Raw genomic sequence first — 21,441 nt, 5'->3', positions numbered from 1 at the left:
TCTTGCTTTTCTCAACTAAATAAGTGTCACGTTAAAAAAAAAAACAACATAGTGTAAAAGTTATGCAGTACAAAATGTAATCTTTGATGAGAGTTGGGGGAATATTATTTGCTTCACAGAAGGCTCCTTACTTTTAGAAGGACTCAGGCAGGATTCCCTTGAGCAGAGACCCAAGTGGAATCATTTTGTCTTGTTTTGCATGGCTGTGTGGCTTGTTGGAATCCTAGTTCCCTGACCAGGGATCAAACCCAGGGCCCCTGCAATGAAAGTGCAGAGTCCTAACCACTGGTCCACAGGGAATTCCCAAGTGAGTTCATTTTCTTGTGTGTGTCATCTCCCTCTATCCCTTCATATTTCTGTTTCCTCGGGGCATACTAAAAAGAGCAGTGGACTGGGGCTGCCTCTGCTTGCCACTACTCAGGTGAGTTCTGATCATGTAGACTAGACCATATCATTTACTATCCATATCGTTAAAAAACAACAGTTGGGCACTGTTTTTTTAAGGGATTTTTAAAAATTATTTATTTATTTGACTGTGCTGGGCCTTGGTTGCATCATGGGGCATCTTTAGTTTTGGCATTCAAAAACTTAGTTGCCACATGTGGGATCCAGTTCCCTGACCAGGGATTGAACCTGGGCCCCCTTCACTGGGAGCCCAGAGCCTTAGCCACTGGACCACCAGGGAAGTCCCCAAACTTGTGTATTTCTAAGAGTGAAAGGGTTGCTCTACACATCTCTCCGGAGCCACAGTCACAAAGCAGGATGTGTGCCTGCGTGCTAAGTCACTAAGTTATTTGCAACCCTATGAACCGTAATCTGCCAATCTCCTCTGCTCATGGGATTCTGCAGGCATGAATACTGGAGTGGGTTGCCATTTCCTACTCCAGGGGATCTTCCCAACCGAGGGATCAAACCCGCATCTCTGGCGTCTCCGGCATTGGCAGGCGGGTTCTTCACCACTAGTGCCACCTGGGAAGCCCCCCATAAACCAGGATGGTCTCCGGGAAAACCCAGGGTGTCTGGTTTCCCTGCTGAGACTCTCTTTGACTTTCAATTTCTTGACCTGCAAGTGGGGATATAAACACTATGTCCTCAGAAAGAAATAACTCAATTAGGAAAGTGCATCAACATTTGAGCAAATTCCATGAAAACACTAACTAGTTGTATGAAGGAAGGGAAAATAAAGCAGGAGTTTTGGAACCAGTGATGTCATTCATGCCTGTCAGAGGGGCCCTAGTCCAACGCCCCAGGGAGAGGAACAGTTTATATTCAAGGGAAGGGATGGGTTATCTTTTGTGGGGTTCACCAGAAAATCAAGCAGAGTGAGTTTAAACATTTATTAGAGTAACATTAAAAGAGGACCAAGAGAATAATAGGTATTAATTAGCATAAAATGTGGTAGAGTTTTAGGTACCCATACATACACATAGATTGTATATTCTGGAACGTTGTTAGAATCCACTTTTTTTTTCCCATCTGTACCATTTTTAAAGTCTTATTAAACTTGTTACAATATTGTTTCTGTGTAATGTTTTGGGTTTTTTGGCCATGAGGCCCATGAAATTAGCTCCCTGATCAGGGATCGAACCCACCCTGCACCCCCTGCATTGGAAGGCGAAGTCTTAACCACTGGACCATCAGGGAAGTCCCTAGAATCCACTTTTACAGCATAGAAATAGTGAGAAGGGGCTCTGGGCTCAGAAGCTTTTATGACTCAAGTACCCATAAATTGCTGAAGACATAGATGTTGCAGCTCACACCCAGGTGAGGGTCGCCTTTGTATTTATGCATGCACGTTTAGGTGCCGGATCAGATTTTAGTACGAGAGACAAAAGACATCAGATGAAAGCCAGACACAGGGCAGGAGACAGCCTAAATGTTCTATAGCTGCACCCCACCCTTTAGTCTTGAGTGGAAACCAGAGAGTCGGCCAAGCTATGCTAGAATGCCAGGTCTTTCCCTTCATAAGAACTTAAATAAACTTCAAGGCCCTGCTGGGAAACAGGCAGCTCAACATACCCTAATGAAACACTCATGCAGAAAGCTTCTATGTCGCCCATTCCTTTCCTGAATTGGATCCAAGCTATGACTAAAGAGCCCTTGACAGAGGGCAACTAGGGTTATTTGGGAACGAGTGATAGAGACATTTTCTCCCTTTTTTTTTTTTCCAGAAAGGTCTGCACCTTCTGTGCAGACTACTGCTGGCAGAGTGCCTGGCTCTCAAGGTCAAGGAACAAGAGCGGGTCTTGGTAAACTGACCTGAGCCTGGGTCCAGGGCAGAAGAGGCACTAACAGTGAGAGCCTTCTCTGTCTTCTGCTGAGCCCTTCCGTGAACTCCCTGCAGAAACTATCTGCAGCCAAGACCTCCTGTAAACATCCCTGCTCATCCTCAAACACCAACCTGAAAGCCAAGTGTTTCAGAATCAAACCTTCCCTCTGCGAAAATAAAATTCCCTCTTTCTTCCATGTTGCTTGGCTTGTTTTTGTTTTTGTTGTTTGAAAGTGAAAGTCGCTCAGTCATGTCCAAATCTTTGCAACCCCATGGATTATACAGTCCATGAGATTCTCCAGGCCAAAATACTGGAGTGGGTAACAGTTCCCTTCTTCAGGGGATCTTCCCAACCCAGTAATCAAAACCGGGGTTCCCCATTGCAGGAGGATTCTTTACCAGCTGAGTCACCAGGGAAGCCCAAGTATACTGGAGTGGGTAGCCTATCCCTTCTCCAGGGAATCTTCCTAACCCAGGAATCAAACCGGGTTCTCCTGCATTGCAGGCAGATTCTTTACCAGCTGAGCTACCAGGGAAGCCCAACTCATTTTTTGTTGTTGTTGTTTAATATTTATTTATTTGGTCATACTGGGTCCTAGTTGTGGCACTCAGGATCTTTGACCTTCATTGCAGCATCTAGGTAGGATCTTTCACTTGTGACAAGAGAGCTCTTGGTTGCAGCATGCGGACCTAGTTCCCTGACCAAGGGTGGAACCCGAGCCCCCTGTATTGGGAGCATGGAATCCTAGCTACTGGACCCCGACAAAAGTTCCTTGTTGTTATGGTTGGTTTGGACATATAATAAACAATCCCAGAATTCATTTGTTCAGGTATTCAAGAGATACTTACTGAGAGTAGCGAGTGCCAGACACTGCTGAGAACTGGGTCACACTAGTGGATAATACAGCTGTGATCACTGTTCTCAATGGCATTTTAAAGGAGAGAAGCAAATAAATGTAAAATTATACATTCTGTTAAGACAAAGAGGAAAAGAGTAGGGTGAAGAAGAGAGAAAAATGGTGGGGAGAGAAGCAAGGAGGGTTGTAGCAGTGACAACAGAGGCTTGGGAAGAATGGAGTCTCTTCTGGGCACCAGCATCCAGGTCATTTCAACACAGCAGAGCGCTTCATAGGCAAAGAAAACTAGTTTCTTTTGGTTTTTCTGGGGAGCTGTGCTGTGTGTCTTGTGGGACCTTAGTTTCCTGACCAAGGATTGAACCCGGCCCTTGGCCGTGAAAGCACCTGAGCCCTAACCACTAGACCACCAGGGAATTTCCCAAGCTGGTTTGTTCTAAGACAACTCAGCTGGTTTCCCTTGCAACTGGATGGTCACTGCTAACCTCCTTCTTTATATGAAATTCTGGACTTCAAACTGTCCTCAGCCTCAGAAGAAGACCGGGGTCTTAAAGAGGCTGATGGATTCGTCAGAGTCACACATACTTTGATACCTTTTATGTGGCTGTTATAAGAAGGAGGCAAAAAATAAGACATGAAGCTTGTGTTGCTCTTCATCCAAATGAGTCTCTCCCACCACTTCTAGGCCTCTTCTGGTCCCCATAGGCTCACCTCCCTCCTCACTAACAGAAGGTAAATGCTTTGTTACACCCCAGCAAAAAGAGGGTGATAAAAACATAGTCTGAAAAAGATCTCATGAATACAAGGAAGTTACACTTGATAAAAAAAAAAAAAACACCCTGCTAATTGCAATTCCAAATAGAGAAAGGCCGGGGACTTCCTGGTGGTCCAGTAACTAAGACTCTGTGCTCTCAAGGGAGTGGTCTGGGGTTCAATTCCTGGTCAGGGAACTAGATCCCATATGCTGCAACTAAAGATCCTGCCTACCTCAATGAAGATCGAAGATCCCACGCAACAAAACTTAAAAAAATACATAAATATTTAAAAAATAGTGAAAGGCAGACCTCAGTGCCACCGCCTAATTTTTATTTTATTATTGTTTAGTATTGCTTAATTACCAGTTGGTATTAAATGTATATGGTTCTGCCAGACATGGTTCTAAGCACTTTATAAATATTACTTGTTCAATTCTCAAAACAACTCCATGAGATGATCACATTGTCATCCTCTTTAGAGATGAGGAAAAAAAGACTATACTTTCAGGGATCATTTCTACAGTTTGTTACTAGAGATGAGGATACAGAGGCACAGAGAGATAAGGAGCTTGCCTGAGGTCACACAGCTAGTAACTGGCATGGCACAACGTTGAACCAGCAATCGGCTCTTGAATTCATCTACCTACCCACCATGTGGTACAGCCTCTCAGCATCATATCTATAGATGGGGAAACAGTGGAAACAGTGTCAGACTTTATTTTTGGGGGCTCCAAAATCACTGCAGATGGTGACTGCAGCCATGAAATTAAAAGACGATTACTCCTTGGAAGAAAAGTTATGACCAACCTAGATAGCATATTCAAAAGCAGAGACATTACTTTGCCAACTAAGGTCCATCTAGTCAAGGCTATGGTTTTTCCTGTGGTCATGTATGGATGTGAGAGTTGGACTGTGAAGAAGGCTGAGCGCCGAAGAATTGATGCTTTTGAACTGTGGTGTTGGAGAAGACTCTTGAGAGTCCCTTGGACTGCAAGGAGATCCAACCAGTCCATTCTGAAGGAGATCAACCCTGGAATTTCTTTGGAAGGAATGATGCTAAAGCTGACGCTCCAGTACTCTGGCCACCTCATGCAAAGAGTTGACTCATTGGAAAAGACTTTGATGCTGGGAGGGATTGGGGGCAGGAGGAGAAGGGGACAACCGAGGATGAGATGGCTGGATGGTATCACGGACTCGATGGATGTGAGTCTGAGTGAACTCCGGGAGATGGTGATGGACAGGGAGGCCTGGCGTGCTGCGATTTATGGGGTCACAAAGAGTCGGACACGACTGAGGGACTGAACTGAACTGAATATATTAGTAAGTAGTTATATAAGTACTAGTGGTAAAGAACTCACCTGCCAATGCAGGAGATACAAGAGACTCAGGTTCAATCCCTGGGTTGGGAAGATCCCCTGGAGGAAAGATGGCAACCCACTCCAGTATTCTTGCTTGAAGAATCCTATGGACAGAGGAGTCTGTAGCTGACTAGACTCCTCTGTCCATGGAGTCGCACAGAGTCAGACATGAATAAAGGGACTTAGCATGCATGCCTATAAGTACTAGTAATATACTTTAAAAGAGCATGCAAATTATGTATATATTTATATATATATAGGGCTTCCCAGGTGGCTTGTGGTAAAGAAACTGCCCGCCAGTGTAGGAGATGTAAGAGACACAGGTTCAATCCCTGGGTTGGGAAGATCCCCTGGAGGAGGGGACAGAAACCCAGTCCAGCATTTCTTACTTGGGAAATCCCAGGGACAGAGAAGCCTGGAGGGCTACAGTCCATAGGGTCGCAAAGAGTCTGACACAACTGAAGCGACTTAGCACGTATACGTACATATCCGATATCTTTTATAAACTAGCATCTCTCTTATGGTTAAATAAGTGATTTCAGGACAGGGGCATTTAAGGATCTTAAGGCTGTCTGGTACTTTTGGCAAGGAAAAAGGATCAAATAAACAAGCTATAAATAGAAGTGAAAACCTTCCATTACAGTGTTGCCACGTAGCCTTTAATTTCACCTCTGTTAGAGCAGGTACATACATTATCATGCTGAAAGCCAGGAGTTTATTCTTACAGGGTCCAAGAGAGAAGCCCCGAATTCCCTACATTTAATGCTAAGCTTGTCTGTCTCCTCCTTTCTGTTACTCTGGGTTCGATTTCTACGAAGACAACATTCTATGTGTTTTACAAATGGTGCTCGAAAAAGTGTACTTGGCCTCTTTTGGCTCCTGGTGTGGGTGAGTCCGGGATTTCCATTCAACTTTGGAAAAGACTGAAAAGCCTTCTTGCTGGAAAAGTTCCGCTGTCCCATTTTCTTTGGCTGTGTCTTTGCTGCTTGTTACCACCAAGATTAACTCATCCTGAAGTTTTGCATGAAAACTAATTTTGAATTTCTGCTCTTGTCATTTGCTTCTTCGCCCCAGACCAGAACCCTCTAGCAGTCTCGGTCTCAACACCAAGGCACCGTTTCTGCAATTTGACAGCAGAGGGTGCTGTGAGCCTAGGGTTGCCCAGGCCTCTGCCAGGAAAAAGATAAAGGAGGCCCCGGCTGATTCAGCCAGACTGCTCCACATCGTGGTCCCTTGTGGCTTCTGAAGATATTGTGTGTGGGACATGGAGCAGTCAGTTCTCAAGAAGCCAACAGGGAATCAAGAGACAAGTGCAGGCTTCTGGAAAGGATTTGTCATTTGTGTTTTGGGGAGTTTTAACCCTTTTCTGGGCTTCCCTGGTGGCTCAGATGGTAAAGAATCCGCTTGCAATGTGAGAGAACTGGGTTCAATCCCTGGGTTGGGAAGATCCCTTGGAGGAGGGCCTGGAAACCCACTCCAGTATTCTTGCCCGGAGAACCCCCATAGACAGAGGAGCCTGGGGGGGTTGCAAAAAGTCAGACACGACTGAACGACTAAGCACAGCACTGCCCTGGTCAAGTTGACGCTTGATATTTTATGCCCTTGATTCCACCAAGACCAGAGATTCTGAATAGTACTGAATCCTAACTTAATCCAGAAAATGGCATCCGGCTGTCTGGGCTCAGCCTTAGCTGGCAATGACGAAGCTAAACACACTAAGAAGTCCAGAGTCATCGGTAAATATGGAACTTGTTTTGATGCCTCCCTGGGAAGAATGGTGAAGAAAATCACCATCAGCCAGCACACCAAGCACACTTGCTCCTTCTGGAGAGGAAACTGAAATGAAGAGCTGAGTTGTGGCGATGTGGCACTGTGGTTCCTGTATGAAAATGGTAGCTGTTGGTGCCTCTAAGCCCACATCTGCAGCCACAGTCACGTCTGCCACGAGACGACTGGAGGCATATACCAAGGCCAGTAGAAGTTTCACCATCTGAAACATGGCTAGCCAATAATAAATGACTTAATTTATGTAACAAACACACACAAAAAAGAAAATAGCATTTGTTATTCCCATTTCCCAGGTTCCCCCCCGCCACACCTCTGAATTCCTCTATATTGATGTTATTAAGGGCTACTGCAAGACAACAAGGGATATTTTTTCTTTTTTTCATCTTTTTTTTTTTTAAAAAAGCCTCAGCTTTTGCTGAGGCTTGAATGTTACCTCCAGGTTATCTCTCAAATTTTCTCAGTCTTCCTGAAATTCTGCATCTTTAACTCATTTTTTTTTTTTCAGCTTCTTGACTCCCTACAGCCCTTTTCATGTCTTTTTTTAAAAAAATTTATTTGTATTTATTTAGTTGCACTGGGTCTTAGTTGTGGCATGTGGGATCTAGTTCCCCAACCAGGGATCAGACAAGGGTCCAACCCGGGCCCCCTGCATTGGCAGTGCAGAGTCTTAGCCACTGGACTACCAAGGAAGTCCCCTTCACATCTTGATTATTGACAAAAAACAACAGCAACATTTTGTATTTCTGGCTATTTCAGTTACCTTTGCTCTAAGTTAATTTGCTTTGTAAGACCAGTTTTTTATAAAATCCTTTACAGCAGGCTTTTATGGCAAGATAGGCTAATGAACTCATAACGTAATGGACACACATTCAACTTGCTCACTACTTCTGACAAGTGTAGAATATATCTATCTTGGAGAGCTGGCTTCAACAGTTTCGATGTGATTTCACAGCCACTGTGAGAAAGGAGTCTCTGAGAATACAGAGGGAGCTTGGGTAACGTGTGCAGAAAGTTGTGGCTGCAGACTGGCCTCTGATGGCGTCAGTAGTCACCTGGAATATAAACTTGTCAAAATTCTAGACCTGAACAAAACGGGGATACTGTTCGACAGACAAGAACTCAGAAAGGTTACGGCTTGTGTTCCCTTTCTGGAACAAACAAACTATTTGCTTTGGTGTGTTGGATCAACTCCAGCCAAACAAGAGAAGAATTCAAGAAAGAGAAAAAAATAGGATGTAAGAAATTGAAACTGAGAACTGCAAGGAAAGAAAAGCTGCTTTATGTGACAACGAACCATGAAATCTTCCAAGAGCTGATTCGAAACATCTAAAATAAAAAATGTCACAGAGACACACTGTTCAAGAAAGTCACGGACTGAAAATAAAGCAGGATATAGTTTATAAGTGATCCTGAGAACCGAAGTAGCAGAAGGAGCAGTATTTTCTATACCACGAAGGCCATGCCTCCTTCAGCCAGGTAATTTGGGGTGGGAGTGGGGATAGGGGGACTGATGGATGCTCTAATTTTGTGAACCGTCATTTTGGCTTTATAATAGTTGCTAACCACAAGTGTTTCCCCTGATGCACTTTGTTATTTCTTTTTCCTTTGACTGCTTTTTATAGGCTAGTTTCACAGGATCTTTTTAGGTGATATATTCAAATTATTTACCAATTGCTATGGCGTGAGCCCTAAGCATTTTCAACAAGTATTTATTGAGTGCCTTTGTGTGCCAGGCATTATTTTAGGTGCTTGGGATACACCAGTGAACAAAATAGTTCCTGCCCTAGTAGAGATTATCTTTTAGTAATGCGGACACATCAGAAACAATGAATCTAATCAGTAAGAGAAAATGAAAGAAAGAGAGCAGGAAAGAAGAGGATTGGGAATGCAGAGGGTGAGAACGGGGAGAGAAAAATATGGAATGGAAATTTTAAATCGGATGTTCATGGAAGGCTTTGTTGAGAAGATGAGATTAAAGCAAAGATTCGACAGAGATGAGAGCATCAGGCGGGTGGGTATCTGAGGGTAGGGCATGGGGGCAGGGGAGGAGCTGTTGCCAAGCCCTCAGGCTGAAATGCGCCTGATCTGCTTCAGGGACCTCAAGGAGCCACGGTGGCAGGAGTGGGGGCTATAGGGGAAGCAGAGGAACAAGATGAGGTCCTTTGTCCCTCCCTACACCCCCCCTCCACACCCCTCCCCTTCGACTGCCACCAAACCAGGAGGAGTGCAGTTCTTACTCTGAATGACATCCCACCCACTGAAGCATCTTAAGCACAAAGGCCCAGAGTCTGGCTTTCAATTTAAAATAATCACTATCGGGACTTCCCTCGTGGTCCAGTGGTTAAGAATCCACCTTCCAATGCAGGGGACTCGGGTTCCATCCCTGGTCAGGGAACTGTTAGTAAGATCCTACATGTTCCAGGGCAACTAAGCCTGTGCACCTCAACTAGACAAGAAGTCAGAGCACCGAAACTACAGAGAAGCCCCTGGAGACCACAGTGAAGACCCCGTGCATCTCCCGCTCCCCCCAAATCGCTATGGCTGTTCTGATGGAAAAAGACTGCAGGAGTAATGGCAAGAAGCAAGGGGGTCTGTCAGGGGGCTGATGCTATCTTCTCTGACCTGGACGACAACATCATCCCCCTGACAGACCCCCTTGCTTCTTCCCGTTCCTCCTGCAGATGGGAAAAGGTGGGTTTTGGATACACTTCTAAAGTTAGAGAGCCCTTGGGATTTCCTGACTCACTGGATGTGGGAGTGAGGGAGAGAGAGGGATAAAGGGCCACTCCTGGCCTTGAAGGATGGTGTCGATCCAAGAGGGGCAGGAGCAGAATCCTGGGGGGCCTTGCTGTGCTCTTCAGTGCTGTGGCTGAGTCAAGGGGGGTCCCCAAGGAGGTGTCAGGACAGCAGGGGCACTTGGGGAGCTCTGGCGCTAGTGTAAAGAACCCACCTGCTATTTAGAGCCTACCGTTGCAGGAAACCTAAGAAACACAGGTTCGATCCCTGGGTCAGGGAGATCCCCTGGAGGAGGGCATGGCAACCCACTCCACTGCTCTTGCTTAGAGAATCCCATGGACAGACAAAACTGGTGGGCGTCCATAGGGTCACAAAGAGTCGGACAGGACTGAAGTGACATAGCGCACACAGATGCAGGCACAGTGTGTCTGTTCCCACGCTTCCCTGCTGACAGCAGTCCTGGATATCGTGCCTAGAGTTCAGCTTTCCCCATTCTTTTCTCTTGGGAAATGAACCTAAGTAAGCTTAGATCTTAAAGTTTTATTCATGTATTTGTTTGGCCGCACCTCAAGGCATGTGGACTCTAGTTTCCCTGACCAGGGGTTGAACCTGTGTCCCCTGCAGTGAAAGCTCACAATCTTAATCATTGGAATGCCAGGGAGTCCCCTAAACTTTTAATTTTTTAAATTAAAAAGTAGGTTTGTAATTATCCAGCTAGACATCAGAGAGGTCTTCTGATTTTTAAGGGACAGTTGACTAAGTTTAACTACCTGAAAACAAAGTATATTAAACAAAAAAGAAAAAAAAATTAGGGAAATTCTGAGACCTTGGCCCCCACAGTTTTCGTTCTGCTGGTTTTATTGGAAGGGCATTTTAACTCAGGAGATGTTTTCTCATGAAAGGACAAACTTTTTCAATTTTGAATTTTCCTTTAAGGTCTATTAATCCATTTTGTTGTTGTTTAGTTGCTAAGTTGTGTCCCAACTCTTTTGTGATCCTATGGACTGTAGTCCACCAGGCTCCTCTGTCCGTGGGATTTCCTAGGCAAGGATACTGGAGTACAAACTTTTAAATCAGAATGATGACTTTTCATTACAACTCTGTAAGTTGAAGATAATAATAATAGAAAAAGCATAACAACCCAACCTGCTCTTAATATTTCTCATATTAAAAAAAGTTTTAGAGAAATCTCTAATGAATCTGATGAACTGTTTGTCCAAAGTTCAGCAGCTCTTTCAGTTTCATTCCTTACTTCTTATTTCAAAATGTTAGCAGGAGTTGCTTCTGGGTAATGAGGTTGGAGTGACTCTTATTGTCATCTTTATAATTTCCATAGTTGCCAACACTTCTTACGGAAACTGTCTTCTTTGTAATTCCTATGTGTGATACTTTTATAATCAGGAAGAGCCGAAACTATGATCTTTTAAGGTTGAGTTAAAATACCCTTTGAGAACAAATGGCAGCTTCTCAAATGTCAACTCAGTGAAAAAGAATATTAACTAAACATTCTCTGAAACTCTCTTATGATTTTACTCCAGAAGGAGTCATTGTCTTAACTGGATCGCTGGCTTCAGGAGGCTGCTTCCAAGAAGAATGCTGCCCTGGCCTGTGAGTCTGGGTACATGTGTGTGGGTGTGTATTTCCTGCTGTTCGTGGTAAAAGGACAGGTTGGTCAACAAGAACAAAGAGACCAAGCCAATGGACATGACTGTCAACAAAGAGATGGCATGATTGGTAGTTGCCAAGGAATATGAGAAACAAAAAAGAGAAGGAAGTACGATTATGTTGTGGGTGAAGGAATCAAACTTTAAGCAGAAATACTGTAGGTAAAATAAAAGATTTTGCGTTAGAAAAAAATGTAATTTTAATTGGAAAAATCATTGTGAAGTCATGACCTTTAACAGAAATATGTTTTTCTGACTGCATTCCATTAAGAGGTGCACTTCTGCCAACCCCTGACTCTCACTGAAATGACCTGAGACTTCTTGAAGGATGACTCTGCATCTTGGAGTAAGGAAAACTTAGGATAGGGCTAGAAAACAAAGGTTTCAGACAGGTAATGGTAGAAGGATAAGGAAGCCATTGACTAAAATGCAACAGTTTTGACATCAAAAAAGAAAAAAACAATTATGATTGACTGAAATGAGTTGACAGAGGATGAGATGGCTGGATGGCATCACCGACTCGATGGATGTGAGTCTGAGTGAACTCCGGGAGATGGTGATGGACAGGGAGGCCTGGCGTGCTGCGATTCATGGGGTTGCAAAGAGTCGGACACGACTGAGCGACTGAACTGAACTGAACTGAACTGAACTAAACTGAAATGAGTTGAATGTGTGAAAGTCTCAAGACAAAGAAGTTGACATATAATTTCTTAAAATGATAAATATACCAGAATATGTTAGCTTTAATTAATAGAGGAGTGTCAACAAATATGGATTTTTAAAATTAAATTAGTAGGCTTATACATTTTTTACTGTGTAGTTAGCAAAGTGTGACCACAAGAAATTAATGGGAGATGGATAGTTCTGGAAAAAGGTAGAAATTGTACCAAGAACAGGAAAGATGGATCAAGATCAGTGGTCACACACAATAAACAGAAATTATATGTGTGGAGATCTCAGAGTGGATCAACCCCAAAGTTTTCTAAGATGAAGAATTACCCAAATATTCTGCAGGGGAAACCTCCAAAGCTCATTGTTAGTCATAATGAGATGTGATAAAGCACACATACATTTTTAATACTTGAAACAGACCTGGTCAATACTACTCATACATTCATATGTAGGATTTGGCTCAGTAAAATTGTAGAATGCACTATTATGGTGAGAGACACTGGACTCCAAGGGATGAATTTGTACAATCTATTGATGTAGCAAGTCAAATTTAAATAGAAAAGAGGAGCTTGGGTTGGATAGAACAACCATGGATATATATATGGATAATATCCTGGTCCAGAATCAAATGATTTATAATGCAGAAACCTAATCTTGGCTGGTCAGAGATAGAAGTATTTTTTCTCTTGGTTCTGAAAATTACTGTAACCTTGCGAAGATATAGGGGCAAAAAAACTGCTGTGAACCTAGGAGAGTGTCAGATAATCCTAGAAAGAGAACACAAGGAAGTAATAAAAATACATACAGCGATGAGGAAGGTGAGCATGGACATCCATAGTATTAAGACATGTAGACACTGAAGTGCAACTATCTAATGAGTTCTGTTATCACTGGGTGTTCGTGGATGTTTTTTCTGCTTTTATGATGTCCAAAGCATCCTAAAGGGGATAGGGAACTGGAATGTCACAGAGGCTGAGGCAAGAGGTCACCACCAAGAAGTCTGTGACCTTCAACAAAAAGATCACGTCCTACCTGAAAGCCTCAGGGTTAAACAGCATTCAGTTCACACTCTGTCTCGCCCTGGGATCTTTGGGAATCAGTCTATCTTGAAAAATAGCAGCAAGTCTCTTAATCATGACATCCTTGTCATCAGCTGCTTCGAGAGTTTCTTCTCCGCTTACTGGGAAGTAAACCTCTCCTGGGAACCCAGAGGCCAAAGTTTCTCCATCGTCTAACTGGTCCTTTGGGTTTTCAGCCTCTTTCTAATTTTCAGTTGGGAGCCTAAGAATGTCTTCTTGGTTGAGTCATTTGTGGCACTTGAAGTTACTTAAATCTATAATTTGTTAGCTTTTTTTTTTCAACTATTTTCCCAGCAAATAGCTGTCTATTTTTCATCTATCAGTCAACAGACTTTCAGAGGCCTTCTCCTGAAGTCACTTTCTGTGGTGTTCCGAGCAGGTGCAAACTGCCCTCACGGGGTTAGAGTCTAGTGGGGAAGACAGATGTGGCTCTATAAGCCACACACTGACACTAGCTAGAGAGGAAGGGGAAAGGGGGACTAGGCATGGGATTAACAGGGGCTCTTGATCTAGGCTTGGGGTGAGGGGTGCTTTCCTTGAGAAAGTGATATCAAAGGGGAGGAATTTTCTGTGTGAAGTGGAGGAAGAGTGTTTTGAGAAGAATGCTATGCAAAAGCCAGGAAGAACCGGGCTGTAGTGCACAGACCCGGAGGACGGTCTGGACCCGGTTTCAATGTGTGTATGTGGGTGTTTCCCCAAACATCCAACAAGCAATTATTGGGACACAGCCTGGGTGTCCCACAACTCAATTCAATTTTGACGCCATCTACCTGGAGTTTGAGGTTTAAGGGCTCAGTTCTACAAGATTGTCCTCCTCTTAACCCTCCATTCAGAGGCCAGTTTTCTCTTGGGGAGTGGGGAGGGAGGCTGAGCTTCGTGGCTTCCCCAGAGGCCAGTATATATATATATATATATAATATTTATTTATTTATTTTGGCTGCTCCAGGTCTTATTTGCAGCACCAGGGATCAAACCCATGTGCCTTGCATTGGAAGGTGGATTTTTAACCATTGAATGACCAGGGAAGTCCCCAGAGGGCAGTCTTAAGCCCAAGTTTTCACCTGTGCTTCTGACCCACTGGGTAGAGATCAGAGGTTCCACCAAACCCTTCCTTAGGTTCTATTAATTTGCTAAAGTGGCTCAGAGAAACACTTTACTTACTAAATTACCGATTTATTATAATAGGATATTTACTCAGAAACAGTCAGAATAGATGCCAAGGGCAAGGCATGGGGAAAAGTCATGGAACGTCCGTGCTCTTTCCACACACACCCCTCTCCCCAGATCTCTTTGCGTTCACCCACCCAAAAGTTCTCCAAAGACCATCCTTTTGGGTTTTTAGGGAGGCTTCATTACCTAGGCTGGAGAAGGCAATGACACCCCACTCCAGTACTCTTGCCTGGAAAATCCCATGGACAGAGGAGCCTGTTGGGCTGCAGTCCTTGGGGTCGTTAAGAGTCGGACACGACTGAGCAACTTCACTTTCACTTTTCACTTTCATGCATTGGAAAAGGAAATGGCAACCCACTCCAGTGTTCTTGCCTGGAGAATGCCAGGGATGGGGGAGCCTGGTGGGCTGCCATCTATGGGGTTGCACAGAGTCGGACAAGACTGAAGCGACTTAGCAGCAGCAGTAGCATTACGTAGGCATGAATGATTACATCGTTGCCTGTTGGCAGTTGATCTAACCTCCAGTCCCTTTTACTTCCTGGGAGGTCAGGAGGGCGGGACTGAAAGTTCCAACCTTCTAACCAAATGGTTCCCCTAGCTAGCAGACCCCATCCTTACCAACAGTCACCTCATTAACATAAACTAGGGTGTGGTTGAAAGGGATTTGTTATGAATATCAAGACAATTTTATTGCTCTTATCACTTAGAAATTCCAAGGGTTTTAGGAACTCTGCCAAAAACCAGGGACAAAGACCACGTATATTTTTTATCACACCATACCAGGCTTGGGTGTTTTGAGTGTGAGGCACTGTGAGAAATTTAAGTGAGTAGAATAGAAAGCTGTGGAGATTATTCTGGAAGGAGATAATTAATTTGACAGTCACTGGGAGATAAGCAGAGGTCCAGCAGGAAGCAGATGTATGCTCCAATTGTTTACTTTGAGGAGAGTTTAATAAAGGCGCTGTTTATAAAATTGTGAGTCGGGTTGAAGGAAATCTGTTACAAAAGAGAGTAGTGTTCTGGGACTTGCAAATGGGGAGCCATGAACCCTTCCAGGCCTGAAACGTTACTGAAAGTCAGAAAGAACTGTGTGCAGAGGGGAGGAGCCTAACAGTAGCTGCGGACTTTGGTATAGGGACACTGCCTTCAGAAATAGATCCCTGGCCCACCTCCTCCCCTCTGGTCTCCTGTTTACACCTCCCACCTGAAACATCCAAATGGGGACTTCCCTGATGGTCCAGTGGACAGGAATCGGCCAATGGAGGGGACATGGGTTCGATCCCTGGTCCAGGAGGATTCCACATGCTGCGGAGCACCTGAGCCCAGGCACCACAACTACTGAAGCCAGAGAAGCCACCACAGTGAGAAGCCCCTTCGCCGTGACAAAGAGTAGCCCCCTGCTCTCTGCAACTAGAGAAAGCCTACAAGCAGCAAGGAAGACCCAGTGCAGCCAAAAAGAAAGAATATTAAAAATCAAAACAAAACAACCCAAACAGAAGCACAGGGAAAGGGAGCCTGAGGTAGTCCATCCAGGGTCGCCTCCAGAGCCCAGAGCGGGAGGAGAAAGGGCAGAGATGGCGTCTGGAGGGGTAAACAGAAGACGGCACAGGTGGTAATTTAAACCTCGGACCAGACAGGAGGCCAAAAGAGGCCTGAGACAGTTTTGAGTCCTTGAAATGTTGGACATGGGGCTGAAGGAGGATGAGCAATCCACCCCAGGAGACAGAGGAGGAGGGGCCAGAAGGAGCAGAATCACCAAGACTATCCTAGAAGATAATTTAAGGCCAAGACAATTGGCAGTTTTTACAGAAATAATTACCCACTCCCAGAGGCATACTTTTCTTGCTTTTATCTATTTTCTCTGCTAGAGCCCAGAAGCTGGGAAAATGGAATTGCCTTTGGGTCCCTCTCTTGACCCCAACCAACCCTATCTAAGGCAAGGATCCCTTTAAGGCACCCCCAGCAGTATTGCCTGGTGCCTCTTCTAGACAGAAGGTGGATGTTTAGGTCTGAATTCTAGTGAGCTACAGGACCTTGAGCAAATTACTTAACTTCCCAGTTTACCTGTCTGGAAAATGGGAATGGTAATAGTTGTGAGAATTAATTCAGGTATTAATTAAAGTTTCAGGGCCATAATAAATGCTCCAAAGTGCTAGGTATTAATAGTTTAGTTCCAATAATGCCTGGGATGTGGTGGATGTTCAATAAATACTTGTTAAATGAATAAATTGTTCTAGTTGAAAAAATATTATCACTCTGCCAATGCAAGGGATCCCTGGTGTGGGAATTAAGATCCCACATGCCATCCAATGTGGCCAATAGATAAATAAATACTAAAAATAATACCAATTAAAAAAAAAAGATGGACACTTCTTACCTGACTGGCAACCATAAGACATTTTATGGAAAAAATAATTGAAAATATTTAGAGTTTTAACATTTCTATTATAGTAACAAAACAAAAATATTAACTTTCATAGTAATCTAAGTGTTATATTAATTGAATAATCAAACTTTTGACTTTCAGAGAAGGAAGTACGTAGATTGATACCAAGATTGATACCACTGATACTCAGAATACTGACAGGAAACTTGGACTCACAGATGTCTGGAAGTCAAAAGTGTTCTGGAAGTTTCCCAGGCAGGGATGGGGCATGGTTGGGTATGAGGATAAGGATAAGGCAGGGCAGGTGAGCTTCCGAGAGTAAGGAAAGTTCTTACAACAGGGAGTGCAGGTATTGAAACAGAAAATGTTTAGTTTGCCTTCGTTTGTTTATAATTATTTGTTTTTGTTAAACTGAAGTTCTTCAGATGAAAAAGGAATGCATATGACTGTGGTTGTGTAAGAGACTGTCCTTGTTCTTAGGAGCTATGTGAAGTACTTAAAAACAAAGGAGTTCTGAGGTCTGCAAATTACCCTTAAATAAATGATTTAAAAAAATAAGAAATGTGTCTATCTATACCTATAAGTGTCTAGTGAGAGAGAGTGATGGGCAAATAAGACAAAATGTGAAAAGTTGATGATTTAGATGAAGCATATATTGAAATTCATTGCACTTTATTTATTTAAAATTTTTTTCAAAATAAAGAGTGGGGGAAAATGGTAACACTTGCTTAGTATAGAACAATCGAGAAAAAATAGAAACATGGAAAGAAGAAAAAAATACCCAACATTTTGGTGTATTTTCTTTCATTTTTCTTAGGCACTTAAAATGATATTGCTATATATACACACAGACCCACTGATAGTTTAAATTTAAACAAGATATGTTTGAATAGCACATTGTTTCAATTTAGATGAGTAGACAGGAACCAGAAATAATTTTGACATTCAGACGTTTCCTAAAGACCCCAAAGTTGGATATTCTATTGCATATATCCTACTGCATAGCCATACACGAGCTATTTTTCTATTGTAGCACCTAGGGCAGTATGGTACAGTGGTCAGAGCCCAGGTATGGTGGTCAATTGCTTGGGTTTGAATCTGGCTTACTCATTTGGTGACTTTGAGGAAGTTTCCTAGCTTTCCGATTCTGCCTCCTCATCTGTAAAGTGGGGATCACAAAGGGTATTGGGAGGATGAAACAAGTTAAATGTGTAAAGTCTTCAGAAAAGTGATAGGCACCTCACTGTCACCACCATTATCACCACCACCACCACCACCACCATCACCACCATCATAATCACCATCACCACCACCACATTTACCATGTCATTATTACCATCACTACCACCATCATCATCACTATTATTAGCTTCAGGAACCAGATGGTAAGGATGACTCAGTAGGTTATTTTTGTTTTGTTTTATTTTGGTTTTGATTCTTAAACCAAGGAGACCAAGGTCCTCAAGCATTCACAATCCTTAGAAGTAACCTACAGATGGTGATTAATCTAAATCTCAAAGGCACAAAATCAGCTTATTTCTCCCTCTGCTGGTGCCATCACCACAAAAGCAGCAATGACAAGAAAGCACCATTCTTCCTTTTTACTTCCTACCTTTCTCCCCACCCTCTTTATCAAGTCTTCTTGATCTTGCCACTTGCCAGCTTTAATTTTTCCCTGAAACTATCTCAGCCTCAGATATCCGCAGCTGACATGACTTCCTAGAACCTTAACGTCATTTCCCATTCTGCCTGGAATACAGCTGTTTCACTCCAGCACTTGTGGGGTAGCATTGTATCAAGTTAGCTTAAAAGAGCTCATCTCTGTCTATACAGATTTCTTCCATCCTTATTTTTGGTTTGTTTTGAAATTTTGTAACTCCCTCCCCTACTGAAGATTATGGAAAAATAAGAGAAGATAAAAGGTAACTTCATTGTATTTCATGGGAAACATTAAACATCTGAAAACCCTAAATATACCACAGTCTGCCTAGAGAACATTCTGGCAGTGAGTAACAACGGCCATGAAACTTTTCAAACCCTTTAACCCAGTATTATCAGTTTGGGGAATATACCCCAAGGAAATAACCCAAAAGGGAAAAAAAATGTGATTTGTACTAAGATGTTCGTGTGCTGCTATTTATAAGAGTGAAGAATTGGAAATCAGCCAAACACCAAATAAGGGAATGGCTCGGCAAATTATGGTATAGTGACATGAGGAAATACCAGGCAACGATTTTCAAGGATGGGAATGTAGCCTCTGCTGGCTCTAGGGAATGCGTAGATTATTTTAAGTGACAAAGAACACCAAATGGAAAGTTTGCAACTGTGTAAAATGTGTGTTGGGCAAAAAAGTTTGGAGGCGGATCTTGAGGAAAGGAAAATGTTGTTCAGAGTTGACGGTGGTACGACTGCTGTCAAGTTGCTTGTGGATTACTGGCAAGTTGTGGACTGCTGTAAAGTTGTAATGGTAATATCTTCTGGGGCCTGACCCTTTCGACAGCTATATGAGCACAGAAAGTGGATAATTATAAATCAACCAGTGGGCTTGGTTTTGTAGCAAAACATCTTCACAGTTATGTCCCAAAGCCTGGGAAAATATGAACTCTGGCATCAGAAGTCTTTGCTCTAGAATCTAGAGAGACTAAGAGTTGTAGAAAAGACATTTGTTGTGCAGTCACTAAGCCATTGTCTGACTCTTTGTGACCCATGGACTGCAGCATGCCAGGCTTCCCTGTCCTTCACTATCTCCAGGAGTTTGCTCAAAAGACATGCTGAGTTTTAAAACCTGTTTGGAGGAACTTCCCTGATGGTCCTGTAGTTAGCACTCTGTGATTCCACTGTAGGGGGCTTGGGTTCAGGCCTAAGATCCTGCATGCTGCATGGCATGGCAAAAAAAAAAAAAAACTTGTTTGGAATTAGACCCCTGGCACATCAATCCTCAGATCTTGCTGAGAGCTCACCAATAACCAGCCAAGTGGTGGTGATATATTTTTTTTTAATGGGGAGGGAGAAGGAAATTAGATTTCAGAGGCCAGAATGTATCAGAGATGCCAAATAAATATTTACCAAAACAACATTACTTCTTCACTTACTTTCACAGTCAGGCCTACAGTAAACTCACACTTAAAAAAAACAAACAAACTAGGAATGCAAGAGTTCAGAATGGAAAACTGGACAGTCATAGCAAGAAACTAACAGCATGGAGCTGTGAGAAAACAGGAAGGGGAAAAAAATAGGAAGGAGATGGATAGATATTTATGGCAAGTTCAGGGGTATATCAAGTATTTTTTAAAATAATATTATCTTGAGTATGAATTAATTTTTAACAACTAGTAAACAAGGAAACACATCCGCTGGAATGAACTATTATTAAAGTTTACACATCATTTTAAAAGTCATTTTTTTTTCTAGTGAATTCTTACCTTATCATCTGAAGGCTATTTGGCCTGGAATGAATTTTTTCCTTTCTCAGTCTTAACTTGGGCAGTAAGACACAATCAAATTTGGATTCTTTTTTTTCATCAGCAGCTCACAGGAATTACAACAGGAGCCTGCACCAACAGTATCGGACACTGAATTTTGTAGTCATGAGACATCAAAGACGAATCTCATTTCTTCTGTCTTCTCCAAAGAAGTCAAGTCCTAGCTCAGCGGAGTTAAGCACCAGTGTTACGCGGTGTGTCTCAACTATGTTCTCTTTTGTTCATCGAAGAATGTGTTTTGTTTTGCTCCTTCCTCTCCCTGGTGATTTAACAACATGTTAAGTACATCCAGAACCTTTGGGTGGAGGGGGGCAGTTTGTCTCCCAAACTCTTACAATTGGTGGCTCCCTGTCAGACCCCGCCTCTGCCAGACCCCGACCCTGTTACCCCTCAACCCATCTACACATTTCATCCTTTGTTTAATCATGTCCCCATCTGTGGATCCCTAGAAAAACATTCAGCTTCAGGGTCTCTAGAAAAGTCCTGGAGTCAAGAGCAGTTTTGCTTGCAGGAACCCGGATGCCACAACTTCTGTTACTTTCACAAGTTGACCTTATTGGAAGGAAAGGTCTTAGAATTTAGAGTGATAAATCTCTCACCTCAGAGAGAACTGAAAGAGGGGCAGCCTGGTACACCACAATGACGCCTTGGCACAGCGGTGCCCTGACATTGAGTTGAAAAACATCTGCTGGAGGAAAGTTCTTTTGAATAAACTGTGATTGAGCCACCCCTTTTCTGGTTTGTCAAAAGGTTTCTCAATCCTGGTGTGCTATTAACATTTGGGGCAAGATAATTATCTGTTTCGGGGAGTGGGGGTTGTGTTTACAGTTTATGCGACTTCTACCCACTAGAAACTAGTAGCACCCCTCCAGTTTCTGCCCCCCTCCTCCAGTTTTAATGACCAAAAATGTCTCCTGCTGCTGCTGCTGCTAAGTCGCGTCAGTCGTGTCCGACTCTGTGCGACCTCATAGACGGCAGCCCACCAGGCTTCCCCGTCCCTGGGATTCCCAGGCACCATCAAATGTCACCTGGGAGGCAAAATGGCACCCAGTGGAGAAGTGTTGGTTGATTAGATATTTTGTGTGGACATGATGGTATTCGGGCAACAGTATGAAACTCTCCCCTGTCTCTGTAAAGAATGGAACATTCCAACTTCCTCTACTCTGCCCTTGGCTTCCCAGCTGGCTCAGCCCAAAATAAAACTTGTTTTCATTCCTGACTCTTCCTT

The 21,441-nt window shown here is 43.2% G+C and overlaps 2 long non-coding RNA genes across 2 annotated transcripts; one reads left to right on the top strand and one right to left on the bottom strand.

Moving 5' to 3' along the window:
* Positions 1–1,323: 1,323 nt before the first annotated feature.
* Positions 1,324–20,404, bottom strand: LOC121820623 (uncharacterized). Its single transcript, XR_006061226.2, has 2 exons — positions 20,154–20,404; positions 1,324–7,237 (listed from the first exon to the last, which is right to left on the bottom strand). It is a non-coding gene; the product is annotated as an uncharacterized LOC121820623 (long non-coding RNA).
* Positions 8,022–17,293, top strand: LOC121820622 (uncharacterized). Its single transcript, XR_006061225.2, has 2 exons — positions 8,022–8,500; positions 11,299–17,293. It is a non-coding gene; the product is annotated as an uncharacterized LOC121820622 (long non-coding RNA).
* Positions 20,405–21,441: the final 1,037 nt, after the last annotated feature.

This window comes from Ovis aries, chromosome 11 (assembly GCF_016772045.2).
Source record: "Ovis aries strain OAR_USU_Benz2616 breed Rambouillet chromosome 11, ARS-UI_Ramb_v3.0, whole genome shotgun sequence".
Lineage (NCBI taxonomy): Eukaryota > Metazoa > Chordata > Mammalia > Artiodactyla > Bovidae > Ovis > Ovis aries.
The sequence above is the reverse complement of the archived record's forward strand: the minus strand, read 5'-3'. Positions and strand labels throughout refer to the sequence as shown.